Source organism: Cajanus cajan, chromosome 3 (genome assembly GCF_000230855.2).
Source record: "Cajanus cajan strain Asha chromosome 3, NIPB_CcT2T_4, whole genome shotgun sequence".
Classification (NCBI taxonomy): Eukaryota; Viridiplantae; Streptophyta; class Magnoliopsida; order Fabales; family Fabaceae; genus Cajanus; species Cajanus cajan.
Window position 1 is genome coordinate 31,555,253 of NC_138519.1, and position 10,824 is coordinate 31,566,076.

Here is a 10,824-nt window from a genome sequence, read left to right on the forward strand (position 1 = left end):
TCCCACCAACGCCACTCAATGTTCTGGCTTTACCATGGCCATTCGCAATGTGGGGCATGGATGTTATTGGACCCATCGAGCCAAAGGCATCCAATGGACATAGGTTCATCCTTGTGGCCATTGACTATTTCACCAAATGGGTAGAAGCGGCATCGTATGCTCATGTGACCCGAAAGGTGGTAACGTCCTTCATCAGAAAGAATATCATATGCAGATACGGTATTCCCGACAAAATCATCACTGATAATGGATCCAATTTGAACAATAAGATGGTGGAAGAACTGTGCAAAGAGTTCAAAATTCAGCACCATAACTCTTCCCCATATCGACCAAAGATGAATGGGGCAGTCGAGGCAGCCAATAAGAATATCAAGAAGATAGTACAAAAGATGGTTGTCTCATTCAAAGACTGGCATGAGATGCTACCCTTCGCTCTCCATGGTTATAGGACTTCAGTACGTACATCCACAGGAGCTACTCCATTCTCCCTTGTTTATGGAATGGAGGCAGTTCTGCCGGTTGAAGTCGAGATACCGTCTCTGAGAGTAATCATGGAAGCAAAACTTTCCGAGGCAGAATGGGTTCAAAGTCGATACAACCAATTGAACCTTATCGAAGAAAAACGACTGAACGCCATATGCCATGGTCAAGCCTACCAAAGGAAGATCAAAAAGGCTTTTGACAAGAAAGTCCATCCTCGAATCTACCATGAGGGAGAGCTGGTGATGAAGAAATTGCTACCAGCTCAAAAGGACAAAATCGGAAAGTGGGCCCCAAATTACGAAGGACCATACGTGGTGAAGCGAGCTTTCTCCGGAGGAGCATTGATTCTCACAGACATGGACGGAGAAGAACTTCGATACCCAGTCAATGCTGACGTGGTAAAGAAGTATTATGCTTGAAGACGTTGCTTGCATCAGCCCGCTAGGATGAAAACCCAAAAAAGGGCATCCTAGGCAAAAGTTAGGGCAAAACGAAAAGCCCGCCAGTACAAGGGTACTAGGCAAAACAAAGGCAAAATTATCCCCGCTAGGACATGTCCTAGGCAAAAATTAGGGGCAAAAGAATAAGATGCAAAAAGTAAAGCAAGCAACGATCACTTGAACCGAAAACCGAAAGGCGGTTCAAGTGATAATCTTCTAGAAGCAAGCGTCTTGCAGTATCTACACTCCTAGCTCAGGCATCTCACCCGAAACAACTAGGAAACGGGAAGAGCGGCAATTACAGATATAATTGTTTTGAGCCAAAAATGTATAGCCCACCTCGGCCAGCCATTCTTCAGAAATTCCCTTTGTAAATCTTTCTGTATAAACATTTGTGAATATCAATAAAAATATCCATTTGTTTCTTTTCTTTCTTGACCATGTGATTATGCCTCTGAATTGGTTTTTCATAAAAATTGTACGAAATTCCATTAATAATCGGTCAATAAAAAGAAAATTGGAGGGGTTCCTGTAAAATCCATAATCTCCTGCATAAAGGCTCACGAAAATACTCCCTCGCGTCAATGACAGAAAGTCCTCCAAGAAGAAGAGGATAGGGAGAGCCACTCACTTTTCTAAATAAATGAACAAAAATAAAAATTGTATTGCATTTGTGCATCACACACACATTAGTTGCACATTCAAAGACCTTATCATGAGGCAACTGCATAAAATAGAAAAATAGAAAATTGCTTGTGTATGACAGCAGCAAGCAAAATACAAAGATTCAGAAAATCAACAGCATCATACAGAATAATTGAGCCTGGAGAGGCTTGCCGAAACAATACTCATCAGTTTGTACAGAATAACTGAGCCTGGAGAGGCTTACCAAAATACTCCTCATCCTCCACATCAAAGAATAAATGAGCCTGGAGAGGCTCGCAGAAATAATACTCCCCAGAGAAAACCTCAACTCAAGCTCATGGAACGAATCCCCAGCGAGAGCTATCAAAGAAAAATCGACGCAATCCCCAATGGAAATGCGATCATCCAAACAGTATATACAAGTCAAAGGACTTAACACTTCCTCAGTGGAAGATAGCTCTCCGACTCAAAGTGCTGAGCGAGGCTAAGCCTGTAGAGGCTTCCTAAATAATACTCTGGGATACAATAAGATCCCCAAGTCCCCAATCGCCTACTCAAGAGGCATCCCTACAAAAGGAGAAAAAAAATAAAAAAAAAAAAAAAAAAAATCTCAATAAATATTCCCCAAGCGGAATGCGGCATCCAGCCAAGCACCGAACATCAAGATTATCTGCCCAACAGAAGAGGCCAGTCAAGAAATGAATGACAGAATTCCCTAGTGGATAATAGCCTACACAGAGGCTACAAAATCAGAAAATTGAAAAGAGTCACCCGAATAAGGACAACCGGGATACTCCACCAACGTCAAAGGACGTCAGCCAAACATAAGGCATCGCTCAACTCAAAGAGAGAGCATCTGTGTCCATACCCCAAGGAGTCAGAAATTCCTCATGGGTACCAACAATGCAAGGCAAGTTGGGGCACAGGAACCTATGAATGACTGCACATCCCCTAGACGGATCCCTGCGTTATCCAGCCCTCAGCGGCACAAAATCAGAAAAAACTGTCGAAGCAGCATAGTGGATTGTGGAGACAAAAATCATCTCAAAACCCTGGAGAGGGTAAACTCGCATTGCCGAAGTGATCAGAAGACACGGACGCAGTCCCTGGAGAGGGTACACTCAGCTGCCGATGTTAAGACGCAGTCCCTGGAGAGGGTAAACTCAGTTGCCGATGTTAAGGCGCAGTCCCTGGAGAGGGTACACTCAGCTGCCGATGTTAAGACGCAGTCCCTGGAGAGGGTACACTCAGCTGCCGATGTTAAGACGCAGTCCCTGGAGAGGGTAAACTCAGTTGCCGATGTTAAGGCGCAGTCCCTGGAGAGGGTACACTCAGCTGCCGATGTTAAGACGCAGTCCCTGGAGAGGGTAAACTCAGCTGCCGATGTTAAGACGCAGTCCCTGGAGAGGGTAAACTCAGCTGCCGATGTTAAGACGCAGTCCCTGGAGAGGGTAAACTCAGCTGCCGATGTTAAGACGCAGTCCCTGGAGAGGTAAACTCACCTGCCGATGTTAAGACGTAGACCCTGGAGAGGGCAAACTCAACTGCCAAATGTTAAGCGGCAGAGCCTGGAGAGGCGGGTACTCAATCATCAGGGTGATGTTAACACACTGGTGTCTAGCTTCCGGCTCGGGCGTCGAGTGAGGCTAGGTCTGGAGAGACGGTACTCAACCATCAGCGTCATCAGAGGTGCGTTGATGTCCAACTTCCGGCTCGGGCGTCGAGTGAAGTTGACCCTGGAGAGGGTAAACTCAGCTACCGAGGATGTCAGAAGCGCCGAGGTATGCACCCACCTGGAGAGGCTACTCAACAATTTTCCGCCGGAAGACATTACAAGTTAGAAGGTCGGCACATCACCCGGACAATTGGGTCAACTCCTTTACTTGTCAGCCGGTACACCAAAAGGCCGTCCGACTAAGTAAAGGGGGGGCAGCTGTAGACCCCTAAAATTGTCCGGGTCGGAAATAAAGCTTGAAGACTCTCGAAGACTGAAGGAAAATCAGCCAGAAGGACTCCTGGAAGGCCCTAGGAGGGTTCTCTGTAGGTCTAGAGGTCTTAGAATAGCTCAAAATAAGGAAGTGGAGGGAATGAAGCCCAATACGGCCGTACTGAACTTAATACGGCCGTATTGAAGCTTCAATACGGCCGCAGTGAACTCAATACGGCGTATTGAAGTTTCTGAAACTTCAATACGGCCGTACTGAAATCAATACGCCCGTATTGACACTTCAATACACCCGCAGCGAACTCAATACGGGCGCATTGAAATTTCTGAATTTCAATACGGCCGTATTGAAACTCAATACGACCGTATTGAAGTTCAAAAATTTCAATACGGCCGTATTGCTCCTGTAGGCCGTATTGCGCCTACTCCCTATAAATATGACGTCAATTGGACGTCATTCCACACTTTTGAACAGAGTTTCAACCCTCTCCTTGAGTATTCTGGGGTTTTTGAGCAGTGTTCTGCCCTAGAAATCACTCGGAGAGTTGATCCGACGAAGTTCTTGAGCCCCGAGCCATTTTGCTTGAGGATCGAACCTAGTCGAGGGGAAATCTTTTTTTGATTCCCTTAGTTAAAATTTTGTTCTAGGAGAGCGAGAAGCGGGCTTGTAGAGCGAGGGAACGCCAAAACGCTTCCCAGTTCATTTTTTGCAATATATAAAAGCACGCTTCAAGAGGTTTCCCTTTAATCCTTCCTTTTACCGCTTTCTGTTTGTTGCATAATTTAATAAGTCACCATGTAGATATTTAATTCTTAATCATTCATAATAAAAGGGGTAATTTAGTAATTTTACACTGTTATTTTAGAAATAATCTGTCATAGGGAACCCGAAAGGGGCGCTGTGGGGTGCTAACACCTTCCTCACGCGTAACCGACTCCCTTACCCGACTCTGGTTGTAATGGCCAAAGTCGATTTTTGAATCGATTGCCTTAAACTTCTTTTTCCAATGTTTTGAGTAAAACATTGGTGGCGACTCCATGAACCCTCAATTTTTATGAAAACCACTAATCCATAGAGGGTCCCGCTTGGGATTAACATGGATTGGTGAGCCTTTTAATAAAATTGCTCGTTTGACGAGGTCTCAGTTTGAGAATAAGTCATTCTAAGCAATCCATATTTTAAAACAAAAGAGTCCAACCATCCTTCGCGAATGCCGAAAGCCCGTTTCGGGCCGGTGGCGACAGGTGGCCTGGGCAACCTGCTCAGCAACCTGAGCTCCCAGTAAGGTCGACCGCATCGGCATCAGCGGCCTTGGAGGTCACCTCCTCAGCATCTCGAGGGGCAGAGGTCCCCCCGACCTCCTTCTCCCGCCTATTTCTTTTCCTGTGCGTCTTCAGGGGGGCCACGTCCTCCTCTTGAGGCTCTGGGACCTCAATCTCGGCGACGTTGTAGCGGTGCTTCAACTTACGCCACTTGTTCCTGCCCATTATGCCTGCGAACACAAGAAATCAGATACATCAGTAACAGAAACTCCTACAAACCCTAAAAAGAAAGAAGAGGTAATCACTCTCTAAGCCCCTCTCCTTGTACACCGAGTTGGCAAGCGACAGGATGAGCTTGCAATCCAGCGGACGAGGGAGCGCTTCAAGGTTTGCAATGGCGATGGCATCCGAGGCCGACAATTGCAACTCCCCCACTCCGTGAAACCTAGCCGGGACCGGCCGCCAGTAGAGGGGGATCTTCGGTAACCCACCGAAATAGAATGCCCCATCCTCTAACGGGTTGACATCCACAAGCACCACCCGGAAGAACTCTTGTTTAAAATTTTTGTACGATTGGGAGTAAAGGGAAAAAAGACCCCCAGCCTTACTCCCATTCAGGGACATCAAGCCATAAGGAGGAACACCCATTTTCAATTGGTAAAAATGGAGGAAAACGGGCAGAGACACCTCTATCCCCAAGGCCGAACACAGGACCTGAAAGGCCCGCAAAAAAACCCTGCTATTGGGGTGCAATTGGCAAGGAGCCGAGTTGATAAAATTCAAAAAGTCACACTCAAATTGTGTGAAGGGAAGACACACACCTAAATCCCTAAAGAAACACTGGTATACATAAAAGAAAGGAGGGTCAGAAGAACCCCCCATATAGACACGCTCATTGATCTCCATGAACGACCTGAACACACTCTGGCACTCCCCCACGTCACGCCTGACCCAGTCGTAGCCTGGAACGCCGGGGACGAGATCCTTAGGCGGGTTCTTCACCTTTTTCTTATCGGCGGTGGCCGTTCCGGTAGCCACCGCCTTGCCGCGCGCCTTACCCTTTCCCTTGGCAGGCGTAGAAGATGCGGCACCACTCTCCCTAGCCATCAAGAAAACAAAAAGACTCAAAGAAGGAAAGATTGGAGAAGAAAGAGAGAACAGGGAAATCGAAGTACCTGGTACCCCTTTGACAAATGAAAGAGCAATAAGGAAGGAGGAGAACCCAGTTGCCGAAAATGGCAACGGAAACAGAGAAGACGAAGATGGGAAATGAACATAAGCGAGGAAAGCAGTGTGCGCAAGAAGCCACAGAAAAAGAGTAAAGTGAAAAGGGGAAGAGGCGCGAGAGAGAGAAAAGGGATTCCCGAAATTCAAACGACCACGACATTTGTCGAAGAGAGAGAGCACCTGAGGACACATTTAATGAAGCTCATTATGATGAGGCAAAACCATCATTGCATAACCGTCACCCCCATCAACACGTCACCCATGCGTTTCAGAACACGAAGTGACAGTTATGACATATGGCATTGTGACAGACAGACGTACGCGAAAGGTCACTGCCCCCTGTCGAGCTCGGTCTCAACTCCTTGACCCACGGTCTTCATAGCTCGGGGGCTAGTGTAGTATCCTTACCGCGAATCCAAGATCTAGCTTGACATTACAACGTAGAACGACCTCGGATACACACCTCGAACACGCGCTGGGAGACCTCGATTAAGACGAGGTCCGTTACCTGAATAGGTCATAACTGATCTCGGGCCCAAGGCCCAACGAAACCCTAATTCACACAAAGGTACGTGCATTACTTATACGAGACTCATACGCCCACAAACACTAACTTTAGCATCGGAGTCTCTTTTGCAGGTACCACCCCCATCTTGGAGCAACTAACGTACCAGCAAAGGAGGCTCATCGATCTTACCCAGCGGATCGTCCCCTACGACCGATCTCCGATAAGAACACCTACAAATTTTTTTGCAAGAAATTTTGTAGGAATACTTTTTACGAAAAAATCAAAGAAATTACTATAAATTATATTAATAATTCTTCAACTTTCAAATGTTCACAATGAATTCATCCAACGCATTTGTTGCCAAACCTCCAATATGTGATACATAATCTTTTAAATTTTAAGATTGTAGATTATAAGTTTAATACTCAACCATACAAATCAACTTGTTAAGTAAGTGTTGCCCCAACTTATATACTCTTTAATTATTTTATTTTCAATCGATGTGGGACTTAAAGTTTTTGTTTTTAAATATTAAACTTATAAATTTAACTATTTTTTTTTAATTTTTCTTACAGATTAAAATTGACAGGAAAATCCGCAAAAAGAGTTACTTGCAAAAATTTTCTACCATTTAATAAATATTACTTGCAAATTTATTTTTGCAAGAAAATTTGCAAGAAACAAAATAAAATTCTTACAATATTTTCTGCAAATTTTTACCATGGAATTTTTTTTTATGATCATTAAAATTATAGCAAAATTTGCAAAAATTTCTTCTAGATTATTTTTCATAAAATAATTTGAAAGAAATATCTGTAAACTATTTTTCGCAAATAAATTTGTAAAAAAATATTTGTGAAATTATTATTGCAAGAAAATTAGCAAAACAATTTTGCAAATATTTTTTTTAAAAAAATTCGTAGGAAAATAAAACTTTTCTAATAATGATATATATATATATATATCAGATGTCCCGAAAGTGGATCTAGGGAATACGGGAAAGGAGGAATATGCAGATGAGCATGCAACAATTAAAACCAGATTTACGCGGCGGTAGTCCGCACGATACTGGGTATCAAGGGCACACCTGACGAGTCAGGCTTACGAATCCCAGGTTTTCACAAAGTTTTATGATGCAAGAAAAAAAAGAAGAAGAAAGAGTAATACAAAATTGTTGTATTGATTGAACAAGAAGATACAAAGGCAAGAGAGAAGGAGGAGGTTCTCACTCTAGACTCTCTTCACGCTTACCCGTTCCCCCTCTATTGTGGGCAGGATACAAATTTATAGAAAACTTAAAGATACTATTACAACAGTGATTACTATTACAACAGTAAAATGAGTTTTCCGCTACAGTGAACAGTACACTTCCGCTTCCGCTACAGTGAACAGTACACTTCCGCTTCCGCTACAGTGAACACTACACTTCCGCAAAATGAGCAGTAATTGTTGACTCTGGGTTGTTGACTTCTTTCGTCAGGATGACGTCAGGATGTCGTCAATATTCAGAGCCGGAATAGTGCTTTAACAGCGATTGGAGGAACTCAGTCTTCTTCAGATGCTTCATCAAGGTTGATTCCGAAGCAATCATCTTCATTCTGGAAATATGACCCGGATGAAGAGGATGGAGAAGAGACTTCCTTCTTGGCTTTTCCTTTCGACGAACTGGACTCTGAGTCTGTCTGCAGGAGCTCAAGAATTTGATGAAGATTTGTTGCTAAAGCTTCATCGTTTGTGGATGCTGCAAGGGCTGCTGCGATCTTAGCCTTTCGATTAAGAAACTGGCAAGTTTCTGGATCAGCGGCTGATGTTGTGTATTTTACTCGTATTTTAGCACTTTAATTCACAAGAATTCATAGCATAATCATGCATATCTTTCATGTTTTTAATAAATTTTTATATCATTTTCCTATTTTATGCTTTTCTTGGTATGTGTTGTGTTTTCTCTGAGCAGGATCAAGATTTAAGAATTAAAGAGGAAATGCTGAGCTACAGGGAAAATCACGGCCGTGATTCTAAATCACGCCCGTGATTCACCAGAGAAAATCACGGCCGTGACTCCCAATCACACCCGTGAACGCCACTGACCCTTCATAGATGTGCTCCAGAGAAGATCACGGTCGTGATTCTCAGTCACGGCCGTGATTCACTTCGCGTCCCAGCTTTTTAAGTTTTATGTTTTATTTTTATTTTATCTTTGTAATTTTTATCTTGGTAGTTTTACCTTTTTACCCTTTTAGGTTATAAATTAGATGAGGTTAGCCTAGAACGGGAATTTTTGTTTCGGAGACAGTTTTTTAGTTTTTAACACTTGGAGAAGGTTGGGCGCTTGTGCCATCGACTCTAAGGTTTGCTTTTCTTTTATTCTTTTTTTCTTGGAGAACTACTATGAACTCCTGTGAGTAGTTTCCCTTTTTCTGGGATCAGGGCTTAGCCTCTGAGAACCTCTTTATTAATGCATTATTCAGTTTCTTAATTTTATTCCAATTCTTGATCTGTTCTTTTATATTTTATATATGAACTTTAATATTATTGTTTTCATAATAACATTAATTAAGGATGAACTGAGAGGAGAACTTGATTATAATTATGATAAACAATTAATCTTAATTTTCATAATCATAGATAATTAGGGATGAACTGAGAGGAGAACCTAATTATCGGAACCTAAAGGAACAGACTTGAGTGTTAAATCACGAGAGTTGATTTAAGCTTTCGAGGAGCAATAGATTAACAAAGATCTTAATGGGTTTAATTGAACGTAATTATCACGAGAGTAGAGATTAATTTTAATTAAACACGTCCTCGTAGCCTGAGAAGGTGCAAGGATTAAATTAGGTTAAGACTACCTTCAAGATGGAATAGAATTAATTAATGAAAATAATAATTCAATATTGTTGGAACTCTTTGTGCGAACCCTAGATTCCTGGAAATCTCCTTATCTTATCTTAAAGTTTTATCTTATTCATTAATTGCATTACTATCTCTTTTACCATCAAATCTGATCTTATCATCTCAAAACAAAAATTCAATCTGTTTTAAAATTCAAATTAAAATACTAGTAATTCTAGGTCAAACACGTAGTCCCTGTGATTCGATATTTATTACTTGACGACAACCGTACACTTGCGGTTTTCCATACATCAAGTTTTTGGCGCCGTTGCCGGGGACTACGTCTCTTGATTTAAATTACAATTATTTTAATTCGAATTTTTAAAAAAAAAAAAAAAAATTAAATAAATAAATAATTTTTTTTTTTAGTGTTTACTTCTCCAATTCAGATTTCACGGGTCACTTTCTTTTTTTTTGCAGTGCCTTAGGGTTAATGCAAAAGAGATCTCTACGTCTTGGGAAACCAACACCACTTGATCCTGAGATTGAAAGAACTCTCTTGAGAAGGAAAAGAAACCTTTCTAGAGAATTTGACATGGCTGCACAACGAGATAATTTACCGCTTCGGGATTACTCTGCACCCGTAGCTCGTGGGATACCTGGAGGGGAGATGCAAACTGGAGCTACTGTACCAGCTTCTCTGGTGAATATGCTCAAACAGAACACCTTTGGAGGACTACCATCAGAAGATCCTAATGACCACTTAGAGGGGTTCTTGGAAATCTGTGAGACCCAGCAATTTGATGATGAAGTTTCTGATGGAATGCGACTCCGCTTATTCTCACTCACCTTGAGAGATAAGGCAAAGGTGTGGCTAAGAACAGTGCCTAGAGAAAAGATAGCAACTTGGGAATTATGTGAAAGAGCTTTTCTAGAGAAATTCTTTCCTCCTTCTAAAACTAAAGAATTGAGGAAGAAAATCACTAATTTCCAACAAGGCACTGGAGAGACTATTTATGAAGCATGGGAGCGGTTCAAAGGATATCTTCAAGCATGCCCACAACATGGCTTCAACCGTTGGCTTACCATCCAATTTTTCTTTGAAGGATTGGACCAACAAAGCACCATGATATTAGACTCAGCAGCTGGAGGATCTTTCATGGGGAAACCTATTAATGACTGCATGATTATTTTGGAAAATGTAGCCTCAAATCACAGCCAATACAGTGAAAGAGAAGTCACAGCAAGGAAAGGAACTCCGGGGCGATATGAAGTGAACAATATTGAGTTACTCTTAGCAAAATTTGATACTCTTAATCAAAGATTAGACAAGATGGAAAAAGCTAAGGTTAATTCAGTGGCTACAAATCAAGTATGTGACCTTTGTAGGGAACAAGGGCACACTGTAGTAGATTGTACCTCAATTTTTACTGGAGAAAAAGAAGATACTACTGAACAGGTGGCAGCTTCTCATAATTTCT

General features: G+C 42.3%; 1 non-coding gene across 1 annotated transcript; it reads right to left on the bottom strand.

Annotated features, from left to right (window-relative positions):
* Positions 1–10,307: 10,307 nt before the first annotated feature.
* On the bottom strand, positions 10,308–10,414 carry LOC145956677 (small nucleolar RNA R71). Its single transcript, XR_014432915.1, has one exon. It is a non-coding gene; the product is annotated as a small nucleolar RNA R71 (small nucleolar RNA).
* Between the last annotated feature and the right edge of the window lie 410 nt (positions 10,415–10,824).